The 23,129-nt window shown below is 43.2% G+C and overlaps 1 pseudogene; it reads left to right on the top strand.

The window, feature by feature from the left end:
* The first annotated feature begins 20,137 nt into the window (after positions 1-20,137).
* On the top strand, positions 20,138-21,143 carry LOC138098004 (small ribosomal subunit protein eS6-like; annotated as a pseudogene).
* Positions 21,144-23,129: the final 1,986 nt, after the last annotated feature.

Raw genomic sequence — 23,129 nt, 5'->3', positions numbered from 1 at the left:
AAGGTAATTGTTTTACAATGTTGTATAGGTTTCTGGCACACAACAATGAAAATCAGCCATAAGTGTGTGTGTATATATATACATATATATATATACTTATAGATGTGTGCATATATGAAGTGAAAGTTGCTCAGTCATGTCCAACTCTACCACTCCATGGATTATAGCCCGCCAGGCTCCTCTCTCCATGGGATTCTCCAGGCAAGCATATTGGAGTGGGCAGCCATTCCCTTCTCCAGGGGTGTGCATATGTATGTGTATGTATATATATATATATATATATATATATATATATATATATATATATATTTATATTTATATATATTCCCTCCATCTTGACTCTCCCTCTCTCCCTCTCACTCTTCTTTTTTTTAATTGTAAAATTATAGCTTGTATGACCCTCTCAAGTGTACAGAATAAAGGATAAGTGCCTACAAAATCGTTTAAATATGTATTTTCTCCTTTCATTGTTGGAGTAATCAGGTAATCATTATATGAAATTCATGTCAAGCCAAATATGTAAAAAATAAATATATATGTATATATATGTACACTTTACATATCCTTATTGCATTCAAATATTTATACAAAACCTCCCCAGGATATTGACAAAATTTTAAACACTGTTTTTGGTTTTTCTTTTACTGCTAGAGAGAGAAGCGCACACAGCAAAACTTCTTCAAACAGTAGGATTTCCTGGCTTTGGCAGCTCTGATATGGCCCAGTGCCAGCACTAGATAGAGAGGACCTGATCTGTGACACTCAGAAGCAGCCAAGGTCAAACCTCTCAAAGAGAGTGAATTTGGCATGTGTCCGCAGTTATAAACTGAGGCAGAAACCATCAGAGTCTCAGAATTTCAGAGCCTTCAAGCTCTCATTGGAATGCTCCTCACCACTAACGTATGTCTTCTGAGCCCAGCACAGGTGTGTAAACTGAGCTGAGCGCCTTTCAGTTTGTTAATGGCCAAGGCAGTCAGAAGAACTAGGGTCCAGACTGAGGACCCTTCTCATCACACCTCTTCCTTACTGAGCTGGTCCAGGATATTGTGTCCTGATTGTGCTCAGGATTAGAGGCCTGATTAAAATACCTTTGTGACTACATGTGTGTAAACCCAAGCATCCAGTGTGTCCGCTTTAAAAGGGTTAGGATTAAGTATGAGCTCTGTGTCCATCATTCACTGCAGGTGGGAAACAACTAGTGTGGATAGAAATGACCTCCAAAGCCTTGATTCCGGATGATGCTGGAGAAATGGCTCCTTGAGTCTTAGGGTGACTTTTCATTCATAACTCTTTCCTATAAATGAGTGCTACCTCCACTGAATTCACAATAAAACCAGAAAGTGTGAATTTTCGGGCTGAATCTGCCTGCAGCTACCTGTCTGTTTAATGTCTCTTGAACATTGTCTAGACAGATGCCTAACATTTTGTGGCACAAAATGGAAAGCAGGCATAATAACTCAGAAATCACTATTTCGGAGTTACTGGGAGTGATAAGAAAGAAAGTGTTAAATGAGTGGGGAAATGAAAAATAGAAGGAACCATAAAAGAAAATGTTTTCTTCATCAGTAATCATAGCAATGAAAATGGGTTATTATTATAGCTAAAGAAAATCTTCAATAAGTTCTTCCATACTTGTTACAGTCTGTGTGAAACATAATCTCATTAACTTCTATAAGGAAGGTGTGGTTCAATATTCATAAACATCCCGAAGACATGCTTCCTAGTGAGAAGTAGTGCTTTTCATAATCTCTTAGCAGTGGCACAGTTGGGAGCAAAATTGAATCTCGCTGACCTTCACTTTCCCTGAAGTCCCCAACACCACGTTGTAACTTATGGATCATAGTGATGTCAATACCATCAAAAAACAAAACAAAACAAACTCCCCCAAATACCCCATTCCTAAACATTTTCTGGACGCACACACACACACACACACACACAAACACACACACAGACACACACACACACAAGCGCGTGCAAGGTAGAAGTGAAATTTTTTTCTAAACATTTGCTGCCCCCATGTGTCCCTTTAGAAAACTGAGTCTTAAAGCTAAATGTTTATTTAGTACCTTCTGTGCAGTTTAGATAATCAGAGAAACGACTGCAATTATTGTAAGAACGAGGGCCAAAGACAGGGCAGAAGAAAGGTAGAGAAAAGGTCTTACGTTTGCCACAGACTTCTGACGTAATCTCCAGCGTTGCATAACTTCTCTGTGCTTCCTTCTCTCTCAAGGTGAAAATGAGTTGCACTTTGGCAGGGTGGGGAGAACATGGGAGCCGATTTTCTCTAGGATCCCATTTAATCTAACATTTGGTCACTCTCATTGAGGATAGTGAAGCAGAAGTAGGAAAAACTAGCTATCCCATTTTCTGGCTAAGTAGTCAGTTTGGACGTGTGCCCAAAACTCAGGAATGAATTTCCTGTTTCATCATTGAAATCCATTACCTTGGTCCTCTGTCATCTTGACAAACCTGCTTCTCGGTGTCTGAGTAGCTCTGAGCCCAAGAGACAAGAAGGAATTCATTTTCTATTGATATTATGGCCAATGAGTATGCAATAACTGACGTAACTTCAAAAGTGAAACCATCTTCAGTGTTTATAATGTGTATTAGCGACAGGTGCTTCTAGAGCTCTGACTAGTTCTTAAATCTTTTCCCTCATTCCACGATCAAGTGGCAAAGCCATTGTCTCCTCACTTCCCTGATAACAGAACCCTGATTTTATTCAGTTGTCAGGCAACTCAACCACAGGTCTCAAGAAGCGCTGGTCCTTCCCTTAACCAAGGGGGGGAATCTTGATTCATCTAAGAGTTAGACTACTTCCTGGTTCTCACTCCTCATTATTTTATTTTATTCAGAAGTTTTTGTTTTATTATTACCATTTAAAAATTATTATTGAGGTATAATGGACATACAATATTATATTAGTTTCAGGTATATAATGTAATTATTTGATATTTGTATATATTGTGAAATTATTTTCATGATAAATTTAGTTAACATTCATCTCCATACATAGTCACACGTTTTTTCCTTTGTGATGAGAACTTTTAAGACCTACTCTCTTAGCAACTTTCAAATATGCAATGCAGTATTATTAACTATTAACTATAGTTAATAGTAACTATTAAGAGTAACTGTTAACTATAGTCACCATGTTGTACATCGTATCCCCAAGACATTCATTTCATAACTAAAATTTTGTACCTTCTTACTCCTTCCACCCAAAAGGACCTCCTGCTCTGGCAACCACCAGTTTATTCTCTGTATCTGTGAGCTCTTTCCTTGTTTCTTTCTTTTCTAGATTTCACTTATAAGTGATCACACAGTATTTGTCTTTCTATGATTGCACTTAGCATAATGCCCTCAAGGTCCATCCATGTTGTTCCAAATGACAAGATTTTCCCTTTTTATGACTGAATAATATTCTATTTATAATAATACATGGTTAAACGAATGAACAACTTCTATTTATATATATCACACATTTTCTTTATCCGTTCATCAACTGATGGACACTTAGTTTGTTTCCATATCTTGTGGAATCTTAGTTCCCACCAGGGATAGAATCCATACCCCTTGCAGTGGAATCACAGAGTCTTAACACTGGACCACCAGGGAAGCCCCAGGGTGCATAACCTTTTCAAGTTAGTGTTTTAGACTTCTTTGAATAAATGCCCAGAAGTGGAATTACTGGATCATATGGTAGTTGCATTTTTTATTTTTTGAGGGCCCTTTGGATTGTTTTCTGTAATGACTGCACCCATGTACATTCCCGGCAACAGTGTAGAAGCATTCCCTTTTCTCTGCCTCCTTGCCAACATGTGTTATTTCTTGCCTTTTTCATAATAGCCATTCAAACAAGTGTGACCACCCCTCTCTGTTCATCAGAATCTTCTGGGGAGCTATGAAAATATTGATGCCCAGGCCTACAGAGATTCTCATGAATCAGACTGGAGTTGTACAGTTTTTGAAAACTCCAAGTGATGCTAGTGTGCAGCCTAGGTTGAGAACCACTTATTTAAGTGATGATCAGTTGCTCTGGTGACTGGTTTAGGAATGAGCACATGATGCAATTTTCAGTCTTACAAGGAAAAATCTGATTGAGGCTGGGGAGTCTGAGTAGTTTTCTTCACAAAGGAACAGAAAATAAGTTTATGCCCTTATCTTTTCTTCTAGGTTTTGTTTGTTACCCTAGGGGATATAAGGGATGAGATGTCTGGAGCTGCTGCAGCCACCTTGTGACCATGAAGAAAGATCCCACATGCAAGGTACAGCAGAATGGAAAGAAGGAAAGAATTCTAGGTCTTGAACTTTTTTTTTTTTTAAGCTGCTAAATTAACTGTCTCTGTAGTGTCCTACCTGAAAACTTTTTAAGGACTTCCCTAGTGACACAGTGGATAAGAATCTACCCACCCATGCAGGGGACAAAGATTTGATCCCTAGCCTGGGAAAATTCCACCTACTGAGGAGCAGCTAAGCCCAAGAGCTGCAACTACTCAAGCCTGTGCACCAAGAACCTGGGCTCTGCAACAAGAGAAGCCACTATAATGAGAAGCCTGCCCACCTCAACAAAGAGTAGCCCCCACTCGCTGCAACTAGAGAACGCTTGCACAAAGCAACGAAGACCCAGTGCAACTAAAAATAAATAAATAATTCTAAAAAAAGAACTTATTTGAGCATGTGAGTTAAAAACCATTTAGTTTAGTTGGACTCCAAATTATCCTAACTGATACACCGATAGTTCTAGAAAATGTAAGCACATGTATTTTAAATTGAGTTCTTCAAACCATGTCCTTGGGACCCATGGGATGCCATGGGTTTTGCTAGTATTCTGCATTTTGTAAGTGGGATTTTGTATGGTTGTGTATGTTTCCATGGTAAAATGTGTGGGAATATAGTCTCAGGATATTATTTATTTCACTTTACTCTTCAAACTAAAGCAGTTTGTTCATACATTATGCTGGAATATTAATAAGCTAGCACACTATGCCTGATATAACAACTTGATAAGTGACTGTACTCCTAGTTGCTTGGAGGAACTTGAGTCTAGCACTCTTGTTAATACCACATGTGTCCTTCTCTGTGAATTATATACAGGTGTACCCTTACCTATGCGGATATATATACACAAAGGAGTTATTAATTTTGGTCTGATCACTATCTATTACCACATGAAACTTAAAAATGCAAACCCCAAAGGCAGGAAATGCAACATTTCAGCTGAACTTTGGTGGATTTCCAAACGTTTTCTCCATTACCAGATGGCCTAATATCTAACTGAATAGGAAACAGATTTATAGAAACTATAAAGTGTAGAAACTATTCATGTATTCTTACCTAAGTACTAATAGTTCTGTTATTCAATTTTTCTGTGTACCAAGAAACCAATGAAGTGTATAGACATTTTTACCAACTATAATTGGAAGTATGTGGTGAGAGCCACAGATATGTGTCCTTAGAGCAAGAGGCGGAGAGACAAGATTTCCTTGGTGATCCAGTGGTTAAGAATCCGCCTGCCAATGCAGGGGATATGGGTTTGATCCCTGGCCCAGGAATACGCCACATGCCAAGAGGCAAGTAAGCCCATACGGCCGCAGCTACTGAGCCCACATGCCCCAGGGCCCGTGCACTGCAGTGAAGATCCAGTGCAGCCAAAAATAATAAATAATAATTTAAAATGTTTTTAAAGATACAGAGGGCAGAGTGACAGATGTGACGTGATCAGCTTCAGAGACACAGGCCGTTGAATGGAAAATTAAGGTGCCAAGATTATTTGCAATCCACTTTGCATAACTAAGGTTTTGTCATTTCTACCAGGATTCTCACATGTCAGTTCCCATCCCCATGATGTACCCATTCTTTCTCAAAGCCATATGATCCATTTAAGTATTAATACAATACATATATCTTACTGTCGCAGGTAAGGCGATGCTCAGTTGACAGTGTTCTGAAATGTGTGGGTTTTCTGAGTGGGATAAAGGAAAGAGATCGAGACTGGAATTGGAAGAATGGGATTCTACTGTCGAGGTCGCCACAAGCTACCCGCGCCTCCTTGGGCAAGTTGCTTCATGTCTCCAGGTCACATTTCCCGTCTTGTAGAGCAAGAGTGTGGAGCCGATTATCTCTGAGGCCCCTTCCAGCTCTAAAAGCCCTTTGAGTCAGATTCATATATCAGTCAGATGGGTTCCAAAACAACACAGCCTGGAAACAGTGCTTCTAAAATTGAAATGTACAGCTGAGAAACCTCAAGGCACCTGCCTAGAAGACACTGTCTAATGTATTTCACCACCTTCAGATGGAATCTCGGCAAGTAGACAGTTTGGTCCATAGGACAGTCCATCCTATTTGAGATTCATGATTACTATGCAATACATTTTCAGCTCATTGTATTTCACTCTCTACCCTAACTTATAAAATCTGGGTACCTTCAGCCTGACATGGACATAATATGCCACTTAATCACATTATTGGCTTCATTGAAGACAGCTATATAAACACATGCCAATAACATCCAGGGGTATCATTAAAATTATGACATTTCCTTAAGGGAACTGGTTCATACAAGCCTATGAGTGGATTCTATATAATAACCTTTACAGGCAAGTATGCTGTTGTATTTTTTTTTTAAAGAAGGATTAGCCTTACAATGCTGTTTGTTGTCTACAAAAATCCTCTAAGCAGGAAGGATATTGCATTTGGATATTTAAAGCCCCAAAACTCAGATTTTAAAAATCACACTTATTTTAGCCATAGATACCTGAGAAGGAAGATCACAAGAAGCTGACCCATCCTTCCTTCTGTCCTTCCACACTGAGATAGTAAAAACCGACAGATTTGCAATTTATCCTATTGTCCATTATCTTCAGAGATTCGACTTTTTTCTTTATTTAGCTTGTTTGCAATGCTTAAGAATCCTCAATGTCTGATAATTTTTTTAAATTGCATCTAATCCAGAGGTGGGATGAATTGGGAGATTGTGATTCACGTATATACACTACTAAGTATGTAATGAGAGCCTGCTGTATACAGCACAGGACTTCTACTCAATGCTCTACATAGGAAGGAAATCCAAAAAAAGGGGATATAAGTATACATATAGCTGATTCCCTTTGCTGTACAGTAGAAACTAACACATTGTAAAGTAACTATACTTAAAGCTTTAAATAAATAAATAAAACTAAAAGTAAATTTAAACATAAAAAAGAGACTATATATATATAGAGAAAGTATAGCTGATTCATTTTGCTATACAGCACACACTAACACAACGTTGTAAAGCAACTGCAGTCTAATTTAAAAAATTTTTTTAATTAAAAAAAAATTCACCCAATCGTTCGTGTAGTGGTTTACATCTAACTTTCCTAGTTTTCTTCTGTGTGAGACCTAGACAGCTGCTGGGAATTCTTTGCACAATAACCGTTCTCATTCTTAGTAATTATCTCTAGATGAGGCAATATGGTATGATTCTTTCCATTATTCAGCCTATATTCATTGTGTATTTTCCATGTGCCATGAGCTGTTCTAAATTTGCGGACTAGAACAGCGAAAATAAAGAATAAAATCTCTGCCCTTATGGAGCTTATATTCGAGAGAAAGGAAACAGATTATAAACAAGGTAAAGTATATAGTATGTTAGGCAACGGTATGGGCTAAACAGAAATATGAAGGAAGAAGGGGAATGAGGACGCCTGGGAGAGCAGTGATGTGCCACTCAGACAGGGATGTCCTGAGGATACGGTGACTCCCAAGCCCCTTGGCTCAAGAAAACATCCCAGGCAGAGAAGTCAGCAAGGGTAAAGGCCCTGAGGCAGAAACGTAGACTGGCTGGTGTGGTCGGAGCAGAAGAGCCAAAGAGAGGGAAACCAGACCAGGCGGGAGAGAGACTGAGAAACGCTGGGGGCAGGAGGTGGAGGCTCCCCGAGTGATGGACCTTGTGAGCCCTTAGCAAGACTTCAGCTTCTCCTCGGAGGTAGAGGAGAGAGCGGTTGGAGGCATTTGAGCGAAAGAATGACATGATCTGACTCATATGTTAATAAGGATGCCTTGGCCGCTGTGTCACCGTTTGGGGCACAAGCGTGGAGGCAGGCGAACCAGTTTGAGGCGGTAGCAATTACCAGGAACCTGTTGAGATCACCTGGGAGTGCTTACGGATAAACTGCGAAGAGGCGCAAGAACTGAGCCTCGGGGTCCTGCAGCGTTCAGCGTCAAGATGCAGGGATGCGCACAGAACACAGCTGAGAAAGGGGCAACCAAAGCGGTAGGAGGAAAACCAGAGAGTGTGGACTCTGGGAGCCACTGTCCAGAAGAGGGGCGAACGGCTGAGTCCAACACTGCGGCTGCGTGGAGCGCCGTGAAGACAGAAGGCGGACCCTTGGCTGCAGCCACGGGGCGGTCACTGTCCGTGGTGGAGCCAGCGGGGACATCGCGGTCAGCGAGCCCCAGACTCAACACGTGAAAAGCCTGGGAGAGTGTTACGCAATCTACATATCCCTTCAAACTTCAGTGCTGCCCATGGTAAAACTGGCGTAATAATTCCTACCTCAGGGTGGTGAGAACTTAAAGAGATAATGTGAGGGAAGCCTCTGTGAGTCAGCTCGGTGGCCACACAGAATACCGCAGACTGGGAAGCTGAAATAACACAGATTTACCTTCTCACAGTTCTGGAGGCTACAAGTCCGAGATCGAGGTGCCGCAGGCTTGGCTTCTGGCTTATAAACCTGTCTTCCTGCCCGATAGACTCCTGCCTCCTTTCTGCAACCTCACATGGCCTCTCCTCTGTGTGCCCATGGAGAGGGATCTTTGACGTCTCTTCCTCTTCTTTCATTAGTTTATTTATTTAAAAAATTTCCTGGCTGCATCGCAAGGCGTGGGAGATCTCAGTTCCCCAACTGGGAATCAAACCCGTGCCCCTGCATTGGACACTCCTGGAGTCTTAACCGCTGGACCCCCAGGGAAGCCCTCTTCCTCTACTTATAGGAACATGGTTTCCAGTAGGTTAGCCCCTCTCCCCATGACCCCGTTTCACCTTAATTATCGCCCTAAAGAAAGTGAAAGCATTCATAGTTCAGTCATGTCCAACTCTTTGTGACCCCATGGACTGTAGCCCACCAGGCTCCTCTATCCATGGGATTTCCCAGGCAAGGATACTGGAGTGGAGTGCCATTCCCTTTTTCAGAGAGTCTTCCCAACCTAGGAGTTGAACCCAGGTCTCCTGTATTGTAGCAGGTTCCATCTGAGGCACCAGGGAAGTGTCTCTAAATAAAGCCACAGTGAGGATAAAGCCTTCAACATATGGATGGGGTGGAGAAGGGATACAATTTAGTCCATTACAAATCCCTTAGCAAGTTGTTAATGCTCAGAAATGTTCATTAAGTCCACAGTTACTGTGTGATTACTGTTTATGTAATTATCTCTTGAAGGTGTTTCTTAGTTTTACAATTTACAGCAGAATATACAATATTCAATATACACATTCAATTCTTTTTTATTGAAGTATAATTTACAATATTTTATTTGTTCAGGTGTACAACATAGTGATCCAATATTTTTCTAGGTTACACTCCATGTAAATTTGTTCCAAAACAATGGCTTTGTGTGCTGTGCCGTACAATATGTCCTTGGTGCTTATTTATTTTATGTGTAGCAGTTTGTATCTCTTACTCCCCTACCCCTTTCTTGCCCCTCCCACCACCCCTCTCCCCACTGGTAACCACTCCTAGAGCTACTCTGTTCTCTCTGTTCTCTATTTCTGTTTGGTTATATGCACTTGTTTGCTTTATTTTTCAGATTCCATGCATAAGTGATCGCATGGATTGGTTGTGTTTGTGTGACTTATTTTACTAAACATAATACCCTCTAGGTCCCCCCACATCTTTGCAAATGGAAGAATTTCGCTCTTCTTTAGTGGCTGAGTATAACATTCAAATTCTGTTTAGAAAACGTAAGATATATCTAACTTCTTCAACAAATTTTAGTTAACCTCTTGAGAGCAACTTTAACTTTTAAGAAAAAATTGATCAATACTGCCATCTACTGGAACTTTGTTCAAAGCTCTTTTGTGCTGCTGCTGCTGCTGCTGCTGCTGCTAAGTCGCTGCAGTCGTGTCCGACTCTGTGCAACCCCATAGACGGCCGCCCACCAGGATCCTCCGTCCCTGTGCTATCTTCTGTCAGTTCTTACAGGCTGCGATGCTTGTTTTTCTCTTTTAAATGAGCGTAAAAATGGATGTTTTTGTTCTCAATTCAACCTCACTAGAAATGTTTAAGAAATACACGTCTGTTAAGAATTGAGTCTCTCTAAAAGTGTCAGTAACTTCACGTATTAGTCACTCAGTTGTGTCCAACTCTTTGTGACCCCCATGGACTGTAGCCTGCCAGGCTCCTCTGTCCATGGGATTCTCCAGGCAAGAATACTGGAGTGGGTTGCCATGCCCTCCTCCAGGGTATCTTCCTGATTTGGGGATTGAGCCTGGATCTCCCTCATTGCAGGCAGATTCTTTACCATCTGAGCCACCAGCAAAGTCCATAATCAGTAACCTCATAAAAGTGGCTTAAGCTGCTTCTCTTGCAATTAAAAAAAAAAAAATCCAGAGAGATGCCGGTCATGGCTTTTCCGGAGACTCCATGAACCTCAGGATCCAGCTTCCTTTATCTTGTTCTGTTATCAAAGTGGGCTGTTTCATGGTCCAAAAGGTTGCTCTAGCTCCAACTTGCAGGAAAGAGGAAGATTCTGGGATGTGTAACATACACTTGGACTTCCATTCCAGTACCTACAACTTAGTTACTAAGCAAACATAGTTAGGTAAAGGAAAGCCTGCCAAATGAAGGTTTTCAGCTGAGCAACAATGAGCAGCCCCACACAAGTCTAGAGTGCTATTACAAGAGGAGTATGCCCACGCCTGTTGGGCCAGCCAGCGGGCACCCTCTGCCATAGTAGGCTGCCACTCATGCAGGGGGCATGAGTTACATACACAGGTATTTGTCTGGAAAATCTTGGAATATCTAGAAATAACACGAGTGCCTAGTAGCAATATTGTCCTTGCAAGGGGCTGGATGACCCTGCAAAAAGTGAGGGACGGGTCATTTTTGCAATTTGTATTGTGTGTGTGTGTGTGTGTGTGTGTGTGTGTGTGTGTGTGGTGTATGGTGTCTGGCTGTGCTGAGTCTTCTCTGCTGTGCGCGCCTTTCTCTGGTTGTGGCGAGCAGGGGCTACTCTCTAGATGTGGTTCGTGGGCTTCTCACTGGGGCAGCTTCTCTTGTAGCAGGGCATGGGCTCCAGGGCAAGTAGGCTTCGGTGGTTTCAGCTTGTGGGCTCAGAAGTCGTGGCTCCTGGGCTCCAGAGCACAGTAGTCATGGGGCAGGGGCTTAGTTGCTCTGTGGCACGTGGGGCCTTCCGGGACCAGGGATCAAGCCTATGTCTCCTGCATTGGCAGGAAGACTCTTTACCACTGAGCCACCAGCGAAACCTCAATTTGTGTCCTTTGACTTTATAGTATGTCCATGTATTTTCTATGGAAAAATTTTAACACAAAAGTGATTGTTGTTGCTGTTCAGTCACCAAGTTGTGTCTGACTCTTTGTAACTCCATGGACTGCATCACACAAGGCTTCCCTGTCCTTCACCATCTCCTGGAGCTTACTCAAACTCATGTCCATCGAGTCAGTGATGCCATCCAAGCATCTCATCCTGTGTCGTCCCCTTCTCCTGCCTTCAATCTTTCCCAGCATCAAGGTCTTTTCCATTGAGTCAGCTCTTTGCATCAGGTGGCCAAAGTACTGGAGCTTTAGCTTCAGCATCAGTCCTTCCAATGAATATTTAGGATTGATTTCCTTTAGGATTGACTGGTTTGATATCCTCACAGTCTAAGGGACTCTCAAGAGTGTTCTCCAGCACCACAGTTCAAAAACGTCAATATTTTGGTGCTCAGCTTTTTTTACGGTCCAACTCTCTCATACATGACTACTGGAAAAACCATAACTTTGACTATCAGGATCTTTGTCGGCAAAGTGATGTCTCTGCTTTTTAATACACTGTCTAGGTTTATCATAACTTTCCTTCTGAGGAGCAAGCATCTTTAAATTTCAAACTGCAATATATAAAATCTCAAACCAACACACTGGACACCTGAAATGACAAATGTTATATGTTACCAATATTTCAAAAAAAAATTGGATTTGAGATGCTACAGCTGAACCTGATTTGTTAGCTGAAAGTTCCTAGAGGGGACAAAGTAGAAAGAAGAGGTGAGGCCCATTTGGTGGAAGAAAAGAGCTGGAGAAATATGAGTTGTGTTTTCACCATGACCACCGGGCAGGGGGAAGGTGGAATTCTGGCTTCAGGCTGACTCACCCGTCCTTCCCCTGGCCGGGAGCCTCCAGCACAGGCTTCTCAGCAGAGATAAGATTTGAGAAACTCTGCAAGAATGGAAACAAAAGAAAAACTCGGTGGGAGAAAATGACACGCATACATTTACAAATGAAAGATACATTTTCTAATATTGGAATCCGCCATCCCGGACAAAATGCTCAGATCAGTTGAGCATGCTTCAGTTTTCTTTCCCCCCGAGAGGAAATTCGGGGAGCTTCAGAGGATTTCCCAGGTGGCGCTAGTGGTAAAGAATGGCCTGCTAATGCAGGAGACGTAAGGGTTTGACCCCTGGGTGGGGAAGATCCCCTGGAGGACGGCACGGCAACCCACTCCTGTATTCTTGCCTGGAGAATCCCATGGAACGAGGGGCTTGGTGGGCTACAGACCACGGGGTCACAAAGAGTCGGACATGACTGAAGTGACTTAGCACGCACGCAGAGGTTTGCCCAGTGGTATCAGCTGGTAAGAAAAGGTTTTCAACAGAGCGTGACCCTGTGGGGGACTGGATCACGTGAGCCAGTGACCCGCAGCCTATGGACTGTGCCTATGGACTCGCCCTTCACCTACTTGCTGATGCCTGAAATTTTTTAAAGTGAGATAAAACCTCTAATTCCCCAGTTAAGAGATAAACTGTGAAATCTGAGGGTAAGGCATGGAACACAGGGTTGAAAGGGCGAGTGGAGAATATCAGAGAGGCTGGCAGGGGGGGCGGTCGGCAGGCGGCTGGGGGAAGCTGGGGATGTAGATGGGGCAACCAGGCCGTTATCACAGCGCAGCCGAGTCTCTGCAAAGACGGGGGAGACAGTCCGCCTCAGGCCCTGAGATACAAAGACACGCTCCCGAAAGGAGAAAACTTCTACGGCCCAGGGCCAAGAGGCGAAGGGAGGAAAGGTGGCCGTGCTAAGGAGGAATAGAACTGCATTCCATTCCCAGAGGAACATCCATTCCCACCAGGGGAGCGAGTCTAAGAATTTATGCCTCCATCATTCATGCCACGGTTTTATCGCCACTCAAATCTTTACCCCTGGGGAATATAGAGAAGAAAAACTGGGTTGTTCCCCCAGGGGATGAAGTCAACAAGCATTCCATTCCCCCAGAGGCATTACTTCAGAAAAACTTGAAGGCCTGTTATTTTTGTAGGTTTCTATATAAGTCACACGAAGACTGCCATGGAGATAAAGCGCTCTCGTTGTTCAGCATCTTGAGCACTTAAGGTTAGGTTCTTTCCTGGTTTTGCAATAGCTTGGGCTTCTGCTTCAGTACCAGTATTGAATTCTACTGTGTAAGAGGTCTTGGGGCACCAGGGTGGCGCCCTTTACTAGGTTGAAAAGTGTACCCAAATGAAGGAGGGACTTAGACAATCAGGATGAGATTTCGCTTCCCCCCAGAAATCTGCTTTCTCTTCATTTTAACTGATTTCTGGGTTCAAATTTGACTTTCCACAAGTCAGATCACACTGTGGAGATCGACTTCTCTCTGTCTCCCCTCTTTCTTTCCTTCCTTCCTTCTTGACAAATAAAGAAACTTCAATTTAAAAATTATTTATTAGCACTCACCTCAAGTCAGGCACCTGTGATACATCAAGATAGACTCAGCCCTTTCTTCTGTATCCTCACACACAGTCAAGGCTTTGTATTGTCCTCCTAATTGTTTACGAAAAGGAAACTCAAATGATCATCAAAAAGCTGGAAAAACGGAACACAAACACCTGCATACCCTTCATCTGTTGTTTTACCACTCCTGCTCATCTCTCGATGGATAGATAAGCAATATAAGGTCGATAAACTATGTAAGATCGATACACAGGAACAGTTTTTCCTTAGCCGTTTGAAAGTAAATGGGAGACACCATGATCCATCACCCCAATATACTTCAGAATGCCTCTCCTCAAAATGAATATACAAGGTTAGATTTTGAGAAGAGAAAAAGTGATGTCTTTTTTTCTTAGGTAGAGTGGGTCCTTGAGGAACACTGACTGTGTTCCGGGTGTGGAATTACAAGGGTAAGAAAGACTGGAGCTCAGGAAGCCATGGAGCCTGCAGTTGGGACCTGCTCTTGAATTTTATAACTGGCTCAGGAAAACAGAACTCATGTGTTTAACGCTCAGGAATAATAGCTCGTCTCTGCGTCTCCTGTTCACTCTTCTCTGGTCAAGCCGGATTTGGGGAGTTAAATAAATTCATTGAACTGACTGTATCTCTGTAATTTATACTCCCTGCCTGTACCCTCTCCCCCCTTTAAATTCTCACACTGAATCAAGAATAACTTTACACAACTGGCTGAGCAGGTGGGTACTTTTCACCCATCTGAGTATCTGCCATGCTGAGCTGGAACACTGTCATGATACAAAAAGCCTTTGCTCCTTGCCTTCTTGCCTTTATATCTTTGGTTCACAAGAGGGATCATCAGGAATTTGCTGGTGGTCCAGTGGTTAGGACTCTGTGTTATCACAGCGACGGACCGGGCTCAATCTCTGGTTGGGGAACTAAGATCCCACAAGTCATGCAGCACAGCCAAGAAAAAAAAAGAGAGAGAGGGACTGGCAACATACTGATGAGCACTCTGTCTGATGCAGGTTCTTGTCAGAACATTGATTTGGTACAGATTATACAATAATTCTTTTCTTATTTCAATACACCACTGTGCAGTGCAGTTTGACTGTAATTATAATATCTACTGGATGAAATCCTGCCAATATTTCTGTTTAGTACAGAAATATTTCCGTCTGTACAGTATTATGATTTCAGAGTCTTTTCTAGATTTAGTTCAGCATTTTTTAGAATGCATTTTTTGTATAAAAAGAGGTTCAGAAAAATGATATTTTGAGATAAAAAAATCTTGCAGTTACTCTAATATATATTTTAGTCACATTTATATTCCTTCATGTTCATTGCACTTATCTGCTACATTAGAAACTCAAAGAATAAATACAGAAACTCAAGGAACAAATAAAATTGTTACATTTACACAATAAGCAATATGGAACATTAAAAACAGTATAAATTCATTAAAAGAAAAGAGCAAAGATGGTATGGCAGCATAAAATTAAGAAGGACATTCTAACTGGGCTGTATGGGAACCAGCCTCGTTGGTTTCTTCCAAGCAATGCATTTTCATCAAAACTCATACATATTCAGCAAAACAAACAGCATGTCAATTAATTCAATGAACTGCCACTTAAACTAAAACATCTATTTCCTCTCGTCTGTTTATGGGAATTATGTAAAATACTTAATACAATGTGTTTTCACTGCAATCCTATTTTTGTTTCCCATCCAGTGACTTTTCATTTAAACCAATACGTTTACCTGAGACCTGCACGCGTGCATTTCTTGGAACCTCAGTGCTGTCACAGATTCAGGCATCATGTCTGCATTTCAATGCAACTCAGCCAATTTTCCACAACACGTATTCTGATTCTCTAGGGGTATAAAGTCTCCTATAATTGTAAATGCATGTGATTTCAAGGGAAGGCATGAGAGGTCCTGCCTGGATTGTCAGGTAATACCACAACTGTGGCTTTCCTAAAGCCTTGATACCCGAAGTGTACTCCGAGGGCCTGCAGCACTGCCATCCAGGAAGCTAGTGCAAAAGGAAGGCTCTCAGCCCCCACTCCAGACCTATTGATCCAGAATCTGGATCCTAGAAAGATCCCTAGCCAATGTGTTTGAACAGTAAAATATGAGAAGCGCTGTGTCAAAACAAACTCTTTAACAACCATAGTTATCTCTGGGGTGATACTCAAAGTTTTCTGAGTCAAGCGCTTCTTCCAGTGGATGGAGAGTTTGATGAGACAGAAGTTGAAACCAGCTTACTTTATATGCAAAGGTGACCCCACCCCCTTTTTATTGGACACATGATTCACGCATACATTTTCTTTTAATCAATTCACGCATACACTTTCTTTGAATCAATTTTTTTTTTTAATTAAACCATTCAGGTCATCCCTGGTGGCTTAAGTGTTAAAGAATCCACATGCAATGCATGAGACGTGGGTTCAATCCCTAGGTCAGGAAGATCCCCTGCAGAAGGAAATGGCCACCCATCCCAATATTCTTGCCTGGAAAAGCCCATGGACCAAGGAGCCCAGCAGGCTAGAGTCCAAAGTCCTGCTACAAGACTTAGCAACTAAACCACCACCACGAACAAGAGTCACTAGAGTTGGCAATAGAAATAAACAATGAGGTCACTGATGACCTGGATAAGAAACTTGTCAGTAGCGCTATGGGGGAGAACTGCTTTGCAACGGGTTCATAAGAGAACCGCCAGAGAGAATTGCTTGCGTGGTGTCCTGCAGCAGGAAAGAGATGGATGGGATGCTTAGCCTGAGGAATAAGGTCCGTTCATCCACATCAACAGGAGAGCAGGTCCAGGGCATGGGAAGTGATTCAGGTGTGTTGAAGTGATGGTGGGAGCTGGTAGTAGTTCTGTTTCATTTACGTCACTTTTCTCAGAGAATCGGGAAGTACGTCATTAGCTGAAAGTGACAGCTGATGGCAGGAGGAGTTGTTAAGAGGCTTGCGGTGGGAGAAGCTACAAAATAGTCACTGGGAGAGAGTGGAAGTGTATGGAACCCACCATGGACTTAAGGTATTCTGCACAGTCAGGTGCTTTTCAACAGCTTCTTCTAGCTGCCAGGGTACAAGCGTGGAGGAGGCAGGGAGTTGGGTTTTAGCAGCCTTGTGGTTGAGCCAGGTGGGAAGGATTGAGAAAGAGACAGGCAGGAGAGTGGTGAGGTCAAGCAAGAAGTGATGGTAATAATGACCTTGGAATTGAGTTGGATAAGAAGGAGAAAATGGATATGGGGAGAATGTAGGAAGTAAAAGGATGGTGGGATCAACAGGTTAAAGTTCCACCAGGGAAGGATTGTTGGAGTTGGAGATGCGAGAGGCAAGACACTGGGAAGATACCAGTAGAAGGGGAGTGAGTTATGGGTTACATGGGGGTTGTCGTTATCAGCCACGACAAAGTCAAGGGTATGGACATGGAAGTGAGCAGCCGATGTGGGGTGATCAGTAAGACCATTGGAGGAGAGGCCAAGGGGTTGAGCTGCCAGGGCGTTGGAAGGATCACCTAAGTGGACATTGCACCCACCAAGAATTAGGACAGCTGTGGTGGACAGAGGAGCCGCATGCCTCTACAAGGAATGAGGGTGTGACTCCAGGCTCAGTAGGTGACCTTCAACAAAGAGGAATCGTGGGTAGAATCGTGTGATAATGGCATGAGGTTTATAGCTGGATGTATGTGGGAGAAGAGAAGGAAAACGGCGTGGAAGTAGAAATGAGGACCTGGAAGGTTTCCTCCAGTCCTAAGCTCACTGGCGCCAAAGGTATAGGACAGAGAACAGCCATTTGAGAAGCTGAAGGAAAGTGGGTTCCTCCTGGCAGGAAGGGAGCCAGGTCTCAGTTACAGAAAGAAGCTGAAGGGATTGATCCCCAATGAGCCTGAATGAAGGGAGCTCCCAGAATCTCAGCCCTCGGGATTGTTCTTACACAGTTCAGCTGATTTAGCAGACGCCATCACTTAACCAACACTGAGAGTAGTTTGTTTTGGGGGTTTTTTTGGCAAGCTCATTTTTTGTGTTGCTCATAGATACAGAGAAGGTAAATCACTATTATCAGAGAATTAATGCAAAAGCAGGTGGTAACTAGGACGCTCTACAAAGCTGAGGTCTTATTATTAGTTGAGAGAGACAGAGCCTTCTACCCCAGGCAAAACTGCCCCACTTGATGGCTTTCGATGATGGTACCAGAATTTCTTATTCCTGCAGGAGGTCCCCTTTATCAGCGAGTCTTTCTCTGTTTAATTGTCTTCATGGCGCTTATCACCACCTAGCATATGCATCACTTATTACCTTTTTTATTTCATGGTGAAGACAGGACTTGGTTTTTGTTCATAGTTTTATCTCAGCGGAGCCTAGATGAGCAATGTAGCTCAATAGATACTGAATGAATGAATGAGTAAATGTGAATGAATGAATGAGAAAATGCAAAGGCCTCTGTCCAATAACAGGTCACCAGACGTGGTTTCCAAGTAGGGGAAAGAGCACAGGTTTTGGAGCAAAAATCCTAAAGGGGGCCTTCTCTGGCAGTCCAGTGGTTAAGGCTTCACCTCCCAGCGCAGAGGGTGAGGGTTTGATCCTTGGTCTGGGAGCTAAGATCCGACCCACCTCGCAGCCAAAAAACTGAAACAGAAGACAGAAGCAATATTGTCACAAATTCAATAAAGACTTTTAAAATGGTCCACATTAAAAAAAAATTTTTTTTTAATCCTGAGCGTAAAGTCGAATCCATAGCCTCTGAGCCCCAAATTTCTTCATCTATATAATAGAGATGAAGAATTATTTTTATTAAAAAAAACAAAACCTCTCACAATTGTTTTGGAAATTAATGAGGCATCAAATGTACGGTAAATACATTAATAGGTTTACCCAGCTCTTAACAACCCTGTAATTGAGTTCAGTTGGCGGGACCAGGGGTGGACACTTGATCCAAATGAGGGCAATCGGAAGCTGGACACTAGATGTCAGCATTATGAGATTCTGGAGCCACTTATCTCTTGGATGGTGAGGGTGTAAACTCAAGAATTCTGCAGTCACTATATTTTTACAGGCTGAGGAAAGAGAGAGTCTATTCAAAGAGAGAAGAGAATGACGAGTTACACGTATAACTTAGCCATTTTCACAGCTGGTTTTTGGCTTTGAGCCTCCATAAGACTTATCTGGAGCCTTTTCAAACAATTCCTTTATTGCTCAAGCTGGTTCCAGAGGGTTTATTATTTGCAAACAAAGACTTGTGATAAGAGAATGCACGCACTCTACATTCTCTGCATTGCGCAGTAACCTCTATACGCTTAAATACATTTCATAAATGCAGATGGAATACGTGTTATATACTACACTTTTTTCATTTATCTACATGTTTCTAACATCGGTCCTTGTCCATATACTTTGGAAAACCTCAGTCTTTTTTACAACCACGTAGCTCTCCATAGTGTAGACACACGATCATTTGCACAGCCAGCTCCTTAGTTATGGCCATTTGGGTTGTTTCTATTTCTGTTTCTGTGGCAAACAATGCCGTGTGAACATCCCTCAGCATCAATCTTTGTGGTAATGTTGGAGAATTTTAGATTAGATTCCTAGAAATTGAACTCCAGGGCCAAGAAAAACAAATAGAAGGATAAAATTAAGAAAAACATATGATACTATGTGGGCTCTCAATCTCTTGTGATTGGGCAAGAAAGTACCAGGAGTTGCTACAACTCAACAACAACAAAGCAGTTTAAACCTGGGCAAAGAACTTAGACTTTTCACCAAAGAATTTATACAAACAGCCGATGAGCACATGCAAAAATGCTCAACATCACTAATCGTTGCTGCTGCTGCTGCTGCTAAGTCGTTTCAGTCGTATCCAACTCTGGGTGACCCCATAGGCGGCAGCCCACCAGGTTCCCCCATCCCTGGGATTCTCCAGGCAAGAACACTGGAGTGGGTTGCCATTTCCTTCCCCAATGCATGAAACTGAAAAGTAAAAGTGAAGTCGCTCAGTCGTGTTCGACTCTTAGCGACCCCCTGGCCTGCAGCCCACCAGGCTCCTCCGTCCATGGGATTTTCCAGGCAAGAGCACTGGGGTGGGGTGCCATCGCCGTCTCCCACTAATCGTTACAAAACTGCAAGTGAAAACCACAAAGAGATGCACTTCACATCCATTAAGGCGACCACGATCACTCCTTTTTGTGGGGCCTCAGACATGGGCGGCTGCCTCAGAATGGAGCGCAACATCTCTTTCCCAACCACTGGCTGCCAGAAGCTCATTGAAGTGGACAATGCATGAAAAACTTCGTGTTTTCCAGGACAAGCATACAGCCACAGAGGCCGCTGCTGCTGCTCTGGGTGAAGAATGAAAGGTTATGTGGTCCGAATCAGTGGTGGGAATGACAAACAGGGTTTCCCCATGAAGCGGATTTTCCCTGTGAAGAGAATGACCCCTGGCTGAGTCTGCCTGCTGGTGATCAGGGGCATTCCTGTTACACACCAAGGGGGACTGGAGAAAGAAACTGCAAGTTTGCACAGGGTTGCATCGTGGATGCCAACCTGAGTGTTCTCAATCCAGTCATCGTAAAAAAAGGGGGCAAGAAGGATATTCCTGGACATGGTGATAAAACTGTGCCTCGTCACCTGAGACCCAGAATTAGCTGCTGTTGCTGCTGCTGCTTAGCTGCTCAGTCATGTTCGACTCTCTGTAGCTCCAAGGACTGCAACCCACCTACCAGGTTACTCTGTCCATGGGATTCTCCAGGCAAGAATACCAGAGTGGGTTGCCATTTCCTATTCCAAGGGATCATCCCAACTCAGGGATCGAACCCACATCTCCTGAATTGGCAGGTGGATTCCTTGCCACTAGCGCCACCTGGGAAACCCCCAAAGAGATGGCAAAATCCGCAGACTTTTCAATCTCTCTAAAGAAGGTAATATCCACAAATACGCTGTGAGAAAGCCCCTAAACAAAGAAGGTAAGGATTCAGCGTCTTGTTACTCCGTGTGCTCTGCCATGTTGGTGTTTTACTCTGAAGAAGCATCATACCAAGAAAATTAAGGAAGAGGCTGCAGAAGATGCTAAATTCGGGGCCAAGAGAATGAAGCAGGTCAAAGGAAAACTGCTGGAATAGATTGCCCAGAGACGGGGGGTATCGTCTCTGAGAGCTCCTGCTGCCCAGTCTGAGACCAGTCAAAAACGAGATGTCCTAAGAGCAACAAATAAGATCAGACATTAAAAAAAATAAAAAAAGATGTTGACTCTAAAAAAAAAAAAAAAACAGCAATAGCAAATTTTGGTGAGAATGTGCAGAAATTGGGCCCCTTGTGCGTTGCTGGCGGGAAGGTAAAATGATATAGCCACTATAGAAAATAGTCTGGTGGCTCTGATTCCAATTCCACTTCCGGGCATATCTACCCCAAAGAACTGAAAGCAAAGTACCGAAGGCATAGTCACACCTTCATGTTCCTTGAAGGATTATTCACAAGAGCCAAAAGGCAGAAGCAACCCACGTGTCCACCAACAGATGAATGGATAAACAACACTCATTGTGTGTATACAATGGAATATCATTCAGTCTGAAAAAGAAAAGAAATTTTGACACAGTTTCCAACGTGGATGAACCTTGAAGACATTATGTTAAGTGAAATGAGCCAGAAAGACAAACACTGTATGACTTCACTTACAAGAGGTGCTTAGTGTATCAAGTTCACAGAGACAAAAATAGAATGGTGGTTGGCAGGGGCTGGAGGAAGGAAGGAAGGGAAAGGGTTGTTTAATGGGTACAGAGTTTCAGCTTTACAAGATGAAAAAGTTCTAGAGATCTGCAGCACAACATTATAAATGAACTGAATACCACTGAATGGTATACTTCAGCATGGTTAATGTGATTTTATGCTATGTACATATTACTACATTTTTTTTTAAAGCATGAGAGAACTGTAACTGCAAAGATAATCCAAGGAATGGTTATAATTAAGCTCTTTTTGCAGGAGACCAGGCTTGATCCCTGGGTCTGGAAGATCCTCTAAAGAAGAGAATGGCAACCCACTCCAGCATTCTTACCTGGAGAATCCCATGGACAGAGGAGCCTGGCGGGCTGTCAGACCCAACTGAGAGACTAACGCTTTCATTTTCACTTTGCTCCAAAAAAAAAAAAAGAAGATAAAAGGCTGGATGCAATGACCAGGCAGTTGAAATCTGGGATTGAAAGCCAGAGAACCTTACAGAGAAACTCTCATCTGCAGTGGAGCCCAGAGAAAGCTGAGGACCCAGCTCACGGATGAATCATCTGATCCCAAAGAAGGCTAAACTCCCAGCCCAGCAGATCAGCTGTGCCAAGGTTAAAGCCTTGCCTGGGAAAAGCATGGGGCTCTGACACACAGGATAGTATATCTGTGCTGATGCCGGGTCTTGAATTTCTAGTTTCTTCTGAACCCTCCAAGGTGGCTCAGTGGTAAAGACTCACCTGCCAATGCAGGAGACAAAAGAGATGCAGGTTCGATCCCTGGGTTGGGACGATCCCCTGGAGGAGGAAATGGCAACCCACTCCAGTATTCTTGCCCGGGAAATCCCATGGACAGAGGAGCCTGGTGGGCTACAGTCCACAGGGTGGCAAAGAGTCAGACACGACTGAAGCAGCTGAGCACAATAAAAGACCATGGCCCCAGGGGCAAAATACATGTCAACAAGGATGCAACGTATACCATCAGAAGCAACTGAGAGTGGATAATCAGAAGGCTGATGGTAGGTACCCCAATAAAAGTCAGGATAGCCCTCCCAGCTCCCAACCTTGAGCACCCCGAATGAGAAGGATCTTGCAACACCAGGGCAAGGGGGCACAGCCACAGTGCTCTGGGTCTTTCTGCAGAGGAACCTAAGGACTCAATGAACTGTACACTGGGGAGGGGAATGTCAAATATTTGGAGACCTGGTGGGACTGACGCTGATACGTGGAGACCTGAAGCACCATCACGGCCCCCTCGCTCTCTTGCTGTGAGTGTCTGGCCACCAACCTATTGAGAGTACTGCCCATAGTCTGGAGGCTCACAGTGGGTCCCGCAGGTCCATAGACCAGCCAGTGGTCATTTCCCCAGACCCCCAATACAATAGGGATAGATATTCTCAGAAGTTGGCACAACCCTCACATTGGGTCTTTGGCCTGAGGGATAAGAGTCTTCAGTGGGAAAAACCAAGTGCAATTTTCTGAAACTGCCCCCATCCA

The sequence above is a fragment of the Capricornis sumatraensis genome, chromosome 22 (genome assembly GCF_032405125.1).
Source record: "Capricornis sumatraensis isolate serow.1 chromosome 22, serow.2, whole genome shotgun sequence".
In the NCBI taxonomy this organism is placed as follows: domain Eukaryota; kingdom Metazoa; phylum Chordata; class Mammalia; order Artiodactyla; family Bovidae; genus Capricornis; species Capricornis sumatraensis.
Note: the sequence above shows the minus strand (reverse complement) of the source record. Positions and strands in the feature narration are given on the sequence as shown.